A 13,167-nucleotide genomic window follows, 5' to 3' on the forward strand; every position below is an offset into this window, starting at 1 on the left:
ATGTCAGAAACGCCTTTGGCAGTGATTACAGCGTTGAGTCTTCTTGGGCTAGTCTCATAAGAGCTTGGCACAGTTGTATTTTACAATGTATGCCCATTATTCTTTTAGAAATTCTTTAAGCTCTGTCAAGGTGTTGGGGGATCATGGCTAGACAGATCAAGTCTTTCCGTAGATTTTCAAGCAGCTTTATTAAGTCAAAACTGTAACTTAGCCGCCGCTCACGAACATTCACTGTCTTCTTGGTATGCAACACCAGTATAGAGTCGGCTTTGTGTTGTAGGTTATTATCCTGCTGAACAGTGCATTTGTCTCCCAGTGTCTGGTGGAAAGCAGACTGAAGCAGGTTTTTCCTCTAGGATTTAACCTGTGTTTAGATCCCCTCCCCTTTCTTTTCATCCTGAAAAACTCCCCAGTCTTTGCCAATGTCAAGCAGCTTCATTAAGCTTTATTAAGCTACCATAACATGATGAGGCCACCACCTTGCTTGAAAATAGGGGGGCATTTACTCCGACACTCCGACACGCCGACACTCCATCACTCCAACACTCCATCACTCCGACACTCCGACACTCCATCACTCCGACACTCCGACACTCCGACACTCCGACACTCCATCACTCCAACACTCCATCACTCCGACACTCCATCACTCCATCACTCCAACACTCCATCACTCCATCACTCCAACACTCCAACACTCCATCACTCCAACACTTCAACACTCAGACATAATTTACAAACTCTGTATGTGTGTTTATTCAGTTCACCAGATCAGTGGCAGTAGGGATGTTGTGTTGTATTGATAGGTGAGCAAATTGGACCATGGTGCTGTTCTGCCTGAGCATCTAAATGTAATAAGTACTTTTAGGTGTCAGGGAAAATGTATGGAGTAAAAAGTATGTTACATTTTCAAAAATATAAACAGTAAAGTAAAGCACAGATACCCCCACAAACAAGTAGTAGAACTATAAATAAGTACATTTAACAGGGTCTATATACAGCCAAGCACCCTTATTGATAGCAGTATAGTCTTGTCCAGACCTGGTCCACACCCTAGTCTACACCCTAGTCCAGACTTGGTCCAGACCTGGTCCACACACTAGTCCAGTCCTGGTCCAGACCTGGTCCACAACCTAGTCCACACCCTAGTCCTGACATGGTCCAGACCTGGTCCACAGCCTAGTCCAGACCTGTGAAAGTCACCCAGTAAAATACTACTTGAGTAAAAGTCTAAAAGTGTCTAGTTTTAAATGCACTTAAGTACATTTGTGGGAAAAGTCCTCAATTGCCTTACATGAGTAACAGTGAAAAGTACCATAAAACGCAATTCATCAAATTCCTATATTAAGCAAACCAGATGGAACCATATAAAATGATGATAATTACGGACAGACAGGTGCACACTCCAACACTCCAATACTCCAACACTCCATCACTCCAACACTCCATCACTCCATCACTCCATCACTCCATCACTCCAACACTCCATAACTCCAACACTCCAATACTCCAACACTCCATCACTCCAACACTCCATCACTCCATCACTCCAACACTCCATAACTCCAACACTCCATCACTCCAACACTCCATCACTCCATCACTCCATCACTCCAACACTCCATCACTCCAACACTCCATAACTCCAACACTCCATCACTCCAACACTCCAACACTCCATCACTCCAACACCCCATCACTCCAACACTCCATCACTCCAACACTCCGTCACTCCAACACTCCGTCACTCCGACACTCCGACACTCCGACACGCCGACACGCCGACACTCCAACACTCCATCACTCCGACACTCCGACACTCCATCACTCCGACACTCCATCACTCCGACACTCCGACACTCCGACACTCCATCACTCCAACACTCCATCACTCCGACACTCCATCACTCCAACACTCCAACACTCCATCACTCCGACACTCCGACACTCCGACACTCCATCACTCCAACACTCCAACACTCCATCACTCCAACACTCCAACACTCCAACACTCCAACACTCCATCACTCCAACACTCCATAACTCCAACACTCCATCACTCCAACACTCCAACACTCCATCACTCCAACACCCCATCACTCCAACACTCCATCACTCCAACACTCCATCACTCCAACACTCCGTCACTCCGACACTCCATCACTCCAACACTCCAACACTCCATCACTCCAACACTCCATAACTCCAACACTCCATCACTCCAACACTCCAACACTCCATCACTCCAACACCCCATCACTCCAACACTCCATCACTCCAACACTCCATCACTCCAACACTCCGTCACTCCGACACTCCGACACTCCGACACGCCGACACTCCATCACTCCAACACTCCATCACTCCGACACTCCGACACTCCGACACTCCATCACTCCGACACTCCGACACTCCGACACTCCGACACTCCATCACTCCAACACTCCATCACTCCGACACTCCATCACTCCATCACTCCAACACTCCATCACTCCATCACTCCAACACTCCAACACTCCATCACTCCAACACTTCAACACTCAGACATAATTTACAAACTCTGTATGTGTGTTTATTCAGTTCACCAGATCAGTGGCAGTAGGGATGTTGTGTTGTATTGATAGGTGAGCAAATTGGACCATGGTGCTGTTCTGCCTGAGCATCTAAATGTAATAAGTACTTTTAGGTGTCAGGGAAAATGTATGGAGTAAAAAGTATGTTACATTTTCAAAAATATAAACAGTAAAGTAAAGCACAGATACCCCCACAAACAAGTAGTAGAACTATAAATAAGTACATTTAACAGGGTCTATATACAGCCAAGCACCCTTATTGATAGCAGTATAGTCTTGTCCAGACCTGGTCCACACCCTAGTCTACACCCTAGTCCAGACTTGGTCCAGACCTGGTCCACACACTAGTCCAGTCCTGGTCCAGACCTGGTCCACAACCTAGTCCACACCCTAGTCCTGACATGGTCCAGACCTGGTCCACAGCCTAGTCCAGACCTGTTCCACACCCTAGTCCAGACCTGGTCCAGACCTGGTCCACACCCTAGTCCAGACCTGGTCCAGACCTGATCCTTGCTGAGTAGAGTCCTTGCTGAGTAGAGTGTTGAAAGCTATTTTGTAGATGACATTGCCGAAGTCGAGGATCAGTAGGATAGGCAGTTTTACTAGGGTAAGTTTGGCGGCGTGAGTGAAGGAGGCTTTGTTGCCAGACACCTAGGTATTTATAGTTGTCCACATATTCTAGGTCGGAACCGTCTAGGGAGGTGATGCTAGTCGGGCAGGCCGGTGCGGGCAGAGAACGGTTGAAGAGCATGCATTTGGTTTTACTAGCGTTTAAGAGCAGTTGGAGGCCACGTAAGGAGTGTTGTATGGCATTGAAGCTCGGTTGGAGGTTAGTTAGCACAGTGTCCAAGGAAGGGCCAGAAGTATACAGAATGGTGTTGCCTGCGTAGAGGTGGATCAGGGAATCGCCCGCAGCAATAGCGACATCATTGATGTATACAGAGAAAAGAGCCGGCCCGATAATTGAACCCTGTGGTACCCCCATAGAGACTGCCAGAGGTCTGGACAACATGCCCTCCGATTTGACACACTGAACTCTGTCTGCAAAGTAGTTGGTGAACCAGGCAAGGCAGTCATTAGAAAAACCAAGTCTATTGAGTCTGCCGATAAGAATACGGTGATTGACAGAGTGAAAGCCTTGGCCAGGTTGATGAAGACGGCTGCACAGGACTGTCTTTTATCGATGGCGGTTATGATAACGTTTAGTACCTTGAGCGTGGCTGAGGTGCACCCGTGACTGGCTCGGAAGCCGGATTGCACAGCGGAGAAGGTACGGTGGGATTCGAAATGGTCAGTGATCTGTTTATTAACTTGGCTTTCGAAGACTTTAGATAGGTAGGGCAGGATGGATATAGGTCTGTAATAGTTTGGGTCTAGGGTGTCACCCCCTTTGAAGAGGGGACCGAAGAGGGGACCACGGAAGCTTTCCAATATTTAGGGATCTCGGATGATACAAAAGAGAGGTTGAACAGGCTGGTAATCGGGGTTGCAACAATGGCGGCGGATAGTTTTAGAAAGAGAGGGTCCAGATTGTCTCGCCCTTCTCATTTGTACGGGTCCAGGTTTTGCAGCCCTTTCAGAAAATCTGCTATCTGGATATGGGTGAAGGAGAAGTTGGGGAGGCTTGTGAAAGTTGCTGCAGGGCAAGTAGCTGCAGGAATATGGCGTTGTAGTGGAGAGACTGTCCGTTACTAGTAGGCTGGCAAATATTATCCAAGCTAAAAAAAGGTCTGATACCTGTGCAGAAAGTAAAGGCCGCTAGCAGTGGCTAACAATGACTAAATAGCTTGTAGCTAATTAGCTGGTTATAAGAGTCCTACCTAGTCGACAGATGTTTCGGAGACCTCATGATCTGTCCTAACCAGTTCAGAGTCAGCAGGTGTCTTGGTAAATTGTAAAGGCAGCGAGTCAGTATAGACAGGACATTGCTCAGGAGTTGTTAAAATAATGTTATAATATTTCTATATGATCAAGCCATAAATAATCTAGACCTACCTGTAACAATGTATCTTGTGCTCTTGACAATGATTTCACATGAAAACCTGAGGAAAATCCAACTAGGAAGTGCCTCTTATTTTGAAAGCTCCCTGTTACATTGCATGCCTTCCCTCTATTTAAAGGGATATCAATCACATTCCTTTCACTATGGCTTCCACGTGGTGTGAACAGTCTTTACACATAGTTTCAGCCTTTTATTCTGAAAAATGAGCGAGAATGATCACATCGCGTCAGTGGATGGCTGGGTGACAGCAGAGTTTTGCATGCACAACAGCTTGGAGAAGACATTTTCTCTCTCTCTCCTATTGAAAAAGCTACAATCCCGTTGAAATATTATCGATTATTTACTGTAAAAACAACATGAGGATTGATTATAAAAAACGTTTGACATGTTTCTACGAACTTTACGGATACAATTTGGAATTTACGTCTGCCCCGTCATGACCACTCGAGTCTGTGGAGCCTGTATTTTGGATATAAAAATCATCTTTATGGAACAAAAGGAACATTTATTGTGTAACTGGGAGTCTCGTGAGTGCAAACATCCGAAGATCATCAAAGGTAAGCGATTCATTTTATTGCTTTTCTGACTTTCGTGACCAATCTACCAATCTGATCTGGTGGACTCACTAAAGAAAGAACATCCCTGGTCATTCCTCCTGCCTCTGATCTGGTGGACTCACTAAAGAAAGAACATCCCTGGTCATCCCTACTGCCTCTGATCTGGTGGACTCACTAAAGAAAGAACATCCCTGGTCATCCCTCCTGCCTCTGATCTGGTGGACTCACTAAACAGAGAACATCCCTGGTCATCCCTACTGCCTCTGATCTGGTGGACTCACTAAAGAAAGAACATCCCTGGTCATCCCTCCTGCCTCTGATCTGGTGGACTCACTAAAGAAAGAACATCCCTGGTCACCCCTCCTGCCTCTGATCTGGTAGACTTACTAAACAGAGAACATCCCTGGTCATCCCTCCTGCCTCTGATCTGGTAGACCTACTAAACAGAGAACATCCCTGGTCACCCCTCCTGCCTCTGATCTGGTAGACTTACTAAACAGAGAACATCCCTGGTCACCCCTCCTGCCTCTGATCTGGTAGACTTACTAAACAGAGAACATCCCTGGTCATCTCAAAACAACAGTGAATGTGAATGTACATCTTCATGTTGCCATGGTAAAACGTTTGGTATCATTTCCATCTGACACGATCACTTTGGCTTCTCTTAATTTTTGCCTAATATGTTGGCCTCCATAACCTTATTTTTTTTCAACCAATTCTAATGTTAGTTAAAAGCAGAATTTTGACAATATTATCGTTATATCGACACACTCGTCACTCCCGTTTAACAACTCTGAATCTCTTTGGCACAGTAGACATGAAGACACTTCCCATACTGTTGCAAACAATGTTGCATTCAACTTCTGAAAGGTCTATCATTTTAATTGAAAACAATCAAAGTTAACATAAGCCCTAGATGCCTTCAATTGCCTATTTGTTTAACCCCTTGATATTGTGCTCCAAAGTGATAATTTGACATTTTCACTTAGTTTGTCGTTAAGTAGGCCCAGTGGTGGAAAAAGTACCAAACTGTCATAGCTGAGTAAAAGGAAAGATACCTTAACAGAAAATGACTCAAGTAAAGGTTAATCACCCAGTAATCTTTTACTTGAGTAAAAGTCTAAAAGTTTTGCTTTAAAATATATACGTACTTAAGTATCAAAAATAAATGTAACTGCTTAAATGTACTTAAGTATTAAAAGTAAAAGTATAAATCATTTCAAATTAAGCAAACCAGATGGCACAATTTGATGTATTTTTATTTTATTTATGGAAAGCCACTCCAACATTCAAACATCATTTACAAACGAAGCATGAGTGAGTTTGCCAGATCAGAGGCAGAGGGATGACCAGGGTGTTCTCTGTTTAGTGAATCCTCCAGATCAGAGCCAGTAGTGTTTTCTGAAGCCTAGAATTCCCAGCTGGCGATGCCTCATCATGATTGGTTATTCCCCATCACTTGCAACAATGTCAATGACTATTTCTCCTTTGCTGTACCTCAAACTGTCATGAAAGTCAGCTGTGATAAACTTGTATGAGTTGATTTTATTCCTGGCTCAGTTTGTCCTAACATCCTAAAACCTACTCTGAGATGGACGTGTTTGTTGTTGTCTTAAAACAGGTTTTAACAGGATTCCTGGGACCTTTTCTGAGATGCTTTGTGGATACGGCCCTAGTCTCTTTTAAATGACTCAACTGGTAACACACTTCACATTTCCACACACACACACACACACACTTGGAGCTTAAATTGTGATAGAAGATTACTTCATTTGAATGCCTTTGATGTAGCGTGGCTTCGCTCAAATTTAGTATCTGATCCCAATCCCCTGGACAGCTTCATGTTGGTGTATCGGTATCAACCACTTCCACCACCTCTTTCCCCCTTTCCTCTCCTACAACCTATCCCACCTTCCCTCCCTTCATCCCTCCATTTATTTCATTTACAATTTTAACAAGCATGCTTACGTGCCCCGTCACCCAGGTCATTTATGGAGATAGTGCCGCTGGCTTGGGCCCCCCATTGGCCAATAGCCTCGACACCACAGTAAACGTGTCTTTTGACTGCTAGTGCTGAAATGAGAGCTGCTGACAAGGAAAGGAGGAGTAGGGGAAGGCTGCGAGAGAAAGACTGTGGGGGAAAAGGGGCGAGGAAGGTACATGGAAACAAACAAAAAAACATAGATAGGGAACTCAGGAGTATTGAGACCAAGATATGAGAGAAGTCTGTAGAGGATACGTTTTTTTTCCTTCATTGTATGTGACTAGAAAAAAATGCTGAATTTCAAATAAGGTTTATGTGTACAGCCTTGTAGAGACTTTGCAGAGGCCTTGTGTGCCACTTGGTGTAATGATGCCAAAGACAGAGAAAGAAACCTGTGACAGGTTTACCTTTAGTGTATTTTTTCTTCTGTGCAGACATCTAAAGAGACGATAATGAATGTCAGTGGGTATAATTATATTTGTTCATGTCAGAGAGATTACAAAAAATGGTAGTGTGGGACTTTGAACTCTGAAAAGCACATTGCTGTTTTCAAGCTCACCTCGAGAAAAGGTATAACTTCAAAGAAGATTTATACCCGAAGAAGATGACAAGCTACGGGCCACATACATGTTAAATGAAAGAAACGTCCATTCTAATTAGAAAAAAAACATTGATACTTATATTATTATAACTACAGATAATTCCTTTACAGAATAATAATAAAATAACCAAGTCAAGATAATTATCAAGAAAAACATCTAATGATAAAACACTATTCATGTTTATAATTAAACAATCTACTTAATTAAATGTAACTAGTAACTAGTTTGAGATTATAAATACTTTACCAGTACGGATTATTAATCAAGATGTAAAAGAAAAATATAACGAGAACATTTGACATAGAGTTATCCTGTTATAGTCTGTGAATGCCAGAAAGCGAACGCCAGAAAGAAACTTCAACAATCTTCACATCAACATTTTCTTTCCTGTGCCAAATAACCTCTTTTGTCCCCATCGAGTGTGTACATGAGGCCCTCTCAAGTTCTCTCAATCTTGATGTCTATTGATGAAGAGAGGGGCAGAGTGAAGGAAGTCTGACAACAAGCAATGAGTCAGAAACATTCCCTCTGGGTTTCTTTGTACTCTTGGGGCATTGATTCCAAACCTTCATGTTGGGAATACAGTACATCACCACTCATCTGAAACATTTAGGTCGGCAGCCTGATAAAAAAAGTATTAACTATGAACGAAAAAGCTATTCCTACAGGCGACAAATAAGAAACCCAGCCACCTCCTCCGCCATGTTGTGCACCAATTTCCTATGTCGGTGTTGTTTGCTATTTCCTCGTTGTTATTCAGTTATTTATTTTACATCCGCTCACCTCGTAAGGGCTGCCAACAGGCTTTCAATTCATTACAAGATACTTTATTGTTTATGTTGTCTCGGCTTAATTTGCCTGTTTACCAAGTTACAAAAGTGAGGAGAAGGGAGGGGGGGGGATAATGTGTCGATTCAGTCATGTCCTCTTTAATGTAAGAAAGACAGCTTGTTTCACTCATTACCAGTGAGGCCTATAGTGGACATCCTGGTTTGTTTTGAACCTCAAATTAGACATTAGATTTTTTTTTTGCCTGTTGAACTTTCTTCTCATGAATCTTGCCCCAAGGGCAGAATTGAGCGATTTCCGCTAGATGGGATAGCTGCAAAGTCAAAATTGGCTATATTATAAACATTAATGATTTTTTGTTGTTGTTTTTTTGGCCTTAATTTAAGATTTGGTTTAGTCCTTAGGGTTAGCACTGTGGTTAAGGTTAGGGTATAATGGTTTTCGTCTGGTGAAGGAGAAGAGGACCAAGGTGCAGCGTGGTAAGTGTTCATTTTAATAAACAAAATAAACTGAACACTGAAAAGACAAAAATAATAAAGAGCAAAAACGAAACAGTTCTGTAAGGAATACGCACAAAACAGAAAACAAACACCCACAACCAAAATGGGGAAAACAGGCTGCCTAAGTATGATTCTCAATCAGAGACAACGAATGACACCTGCCTCTGATTGAGAACCATACTTGGCCAAACACATAGAAATATAACATAGAAAAAAGAACATAGACTACCCACCCCAACTCATGCCCTGACCAACCTAACACGTAGACATAAAAAAGGAACTAAGTTCAGAACGTGACATAGGGGTACAGTTGAAGTCGGAAGTTTACAACATACACCTTAGGCAATTACATTTAAACTCAGTTCTTCACAATTCCTGACATTTAATCCTAGTAAAATTCTCTGCCTTAGGTCAGTTAGGATCACCACTTTATTTTAAGAATTTGACATGTCAGAATAATAGTAGAGAGAATTATTTATTTTAGATTGAATTCTTTCATCACATTCCCAGTGGGTCAGAGGTTTACATACACTCAATTAGTATTTGATTGGCACTGCTTTCAATTGTTTAACTTGGGTCAAACATTTAGGGTAGCCTTCCACAAGCTTCCCACAATGTTGGGTGAATTTTGGCCCATTCCTCCTGGCAGAGCTGAGCAGGTTTGGAAACCTCCTTGCTCGCACACGCTTTTTCAGGTCTGCCCACACATTTTCTATGGTATTGAGGTCAGGGCTTTATGATGGCCACTCCAAAACCTTGACTTTGTTGTCCTTAAAAGCCATTTTGCCACAACTTTGGAAGTATGCTTGGGGTCATTGTCCATTTGGAAGAACCATTTGCGACCAAGCTTAACTTCCTGACTGATGTCTTGAGATATTGCTTCAATATATCCACATAATTTTCCTACCTCATGCAGCTATCTATTTTGTGAAGTGCACCAGTCCCTCCTGCAGCAAAGCACCCCCACACCATGATGCTTCCACTCCCATGCTTCACTGTTGGGATGGTGTTCTTCGGCTTGCAAGCCCCCCCCCCCATTTTCCTCCAAACATAACGATGATCATTATGGCCAAACAGTTCTATTTTTGTTTCATCATACCAGAGGACATTTCTCCAAAAAGTATGATCTTTGTCCCCATGTGCAGTTGCAAACCGTAGTCTGGCTATTTTATGGCGGTTTTGGAGCAGTGTTCCTTGCTGAGCATGTCGATACAGGAATCGTTTTACTGTGGATGTAGATACTTTTGTACCTGTTTCCTCCAGCAACTTCACAAGGTCCTTTGCTGTTGTTTGGGATTGATTTGTCTGGGATTGATTTGAATTGCTCCCAAGAATGAACCAGACTTGTGGAGGTCTACAATAATTTTTCTGAGATCCTGGCTTATTTCTTTAGATTTTCCCATGATGACGTTAAATGGATGTCCAGACTCTCTGAGGTCATGAAAGATCCCAATGCACTTATCGTACGAGTAGGGGTGTTAACCCAGGTGTCCTCGCTAAATTCCCAATCTGGCCCTCAAACCATCACGGTCACCTAATAATCCCCAGTTCACAATTGGCTCATTCATCCCTCCCCTCTCCCATGTAAATATTCCCCAGGTCATTGCTGTAAATGAGAACGTGTTCTCAGTCAACTTACCTGGTAAAATAATGAAAAAAAAGAAATGATGTCAATTAGCCTATCAGAAGCTTCTAATGCCATGACATCATTTTCTGGAAGCTTTTTTTCCAAGCTGTTTAAAACTCGTTGAGGATAGGGGGCAGTATTTTCACTTTGGATGAATTGCGTGCCCATAGTGAACTGCATCCTACTCTGTCCTAGATTGCTAATATATGCATATTATTATTACTATTGGATAGAAAACACTCTGAAGTTTCTAAAACGGTTTGAATGATGTCTGTGAGTATAACAGAACTCATAGGGCAGGCAATCTTCCAAACAAGAAGTGAAATTCTGAATGTGGGTCAACTTTGACGTCATCGCCCATTCCTTTCCCAATAAGATATGGATCTGGTAGCACTTCCTACGCCATCCACTAGATGTCCTCATTCAGTAGAACGTGGAATGGAGCTTTGGGTGTGAACTTTGACCGAATGGGAGGGGAAATAGTCACGGTCTTGGCAGAATGCAATTTCCCTGTGGTGCATTTCTCTGTGGGTGCCACCATCGTTCCATTTGGCTGCAGCTGAAAACGTATGATCCGGTTGGAACGTTATTGGATATATATGATAATAACATCCTGAAGATTGATTCTCTACTTAGTTTGACCAGTTTATTCGACCTGGAATATATATTTTTGAAGTTTTCGTGCGAGTTGTCCTGGACCAGCACGTGAGCTGAAAGTGATAGCAAATGCAGCTAATTGGACACTAGTATTGGACATTATGGAACAAAACAACGATTTATTGTGGAACTAGGACGCCTTGCACTGCATTCTGATGAAAGATCATCAAAGGTAAGGGAATATTTATGATGTAATTTCGTATTTCTGTTGACTCCAACATGGCGGAGAAATACTTTTATGTCTGAGCGCTGTCTCAGATTATTGCATGGTAGGCTTTTTTCGTAATGGTTACAAAAAATCTGACACAGCGGTTGCATTAAGAACCCATTTATCTTTAATTGTATGTAGAACATGTATCTTTAGTCAAAGTTTATGATGAGTATTTCTGTTTTCTGGCGTAGCTTTCTATAATTCCTCCGGATATTTTGGAGGCATTTCTGAACATGGCGTCAATGTAAACCGAGATTTGTGGATATAAATATGCATATTATCAAACAAAACATCATCTGATGAAGATTTTCAAAAGGTTAGTGATTAATTCTATCTCTAATCCTGCTTTTGTGACTCTATCTTTGGCTGGAAAAAATGGCTGCGTTCTTCCTTTGATTTGGTGGTGGTCTAACATAAATATATGTTGTGTTTTCGCTGTAAAACATTTAAAAAATCGGACATGATAGGTAGATGAACAAGATGTTTATCTTTCATTTGAGGTATTGGACTTGTTAATGTGTGAAAATTTAATATTTCTAAAGAATATTTTTGAATTCCCTGCGCCACCTTTTCAGCTGAATGGGGGGGTGGAGTTCCCCTCGGGGATCGCCTTGCATAATACCATGACATCATTTTCTGGAATTTTCCAAGCTGTTTAACCTCTCTGAGAGGTAGCGTCCCACCTCGTCAACAGCCAGTGAAATTGCAGTGTGCCAAATTCAAAACAACTGAAATTGTAGAAATTTCCCAGAAACGTCAGAGTGTTTTCTATCCAAATCTACTAATTCTATGCATATTCTAGCTTTTAGGTCTGAGTAGTAGTTTACTCTGGGCAACTTTTTATCCAAGCTATTCAATACTGCCCCTCAGTCCCAAAGAAGTTAATGGCACATTCAACTTAGCGTATGTACATTCTGACCCACTTTAGTTGTTATACAGTGAAATAATCTGTCTGTAAACAACTGTTGTAAAAATTACTTGTGTCCTGCACAAAGTAGATGTCCTACCTGATTTGCCAAAACTATAGTTTGTTAACAAGAAATTTCTGGAAAAACGAGTTTTAATGACTCCAACCTGAGTGTATGTAAACTTCCAACTTCAACTGTAGGTTTAATATAAGATGTTATGTTTTTGTGGCTGTGACATCTAGTGACCACTCAGCTGCCCCCAGAACAATATTCATGATGAAAAACGCTAACCTGCTGATTTTTCCAAAGCCTTGATCCCACGTCTCTCCTTTCTCCTTCAAATCAGATCAAATCACATTTTATTGGTTGCATACACATATTTAGCAGACGTTACTGCGGGTGTAGCAAAATGCTGGTGTTCCTAGCTCCAACAGTGCAATACTATCTAATAATACACAATAATACAATAATAGACACTAATCTAAAAACTTAAATAATGAAATTAAGAAATAAAGACATATAAGGATATACATATATATATTGAACAAAAATACATACGCAACATGTAAAGTGTTGGTCCCATCTTGGGGGTAATAAAAGGCAACTCTAAAATGTACAGTTTTGTCATACACAATTCCACAAATGTCTCAAATGTTGAGGGAGCGTGCAACCACTCCAGACTAAGACCTCCACAACCAGCTTCTTCACCTGCGGGATCATCTGAGAGCAGCCACCCGGACAGCCAATGAAACTGACG

Source organism: Oncorhynchus kisutch, linkage group LG9 (genome assembly GCF_002021735.2).
Source record: "Oncorhynchus kisutch isolate 150728-3 linkage group LG9, Okis_V2, whole genome shotgun sequence".
Taxonomy (NCBI): domain Eukaryota; kingdom Metazoa; phylum Chordata; class Actinopteri; order Salmoniformes; family Salmonidae; genus Oncorhynchus; species Oncorhynchus kisutch.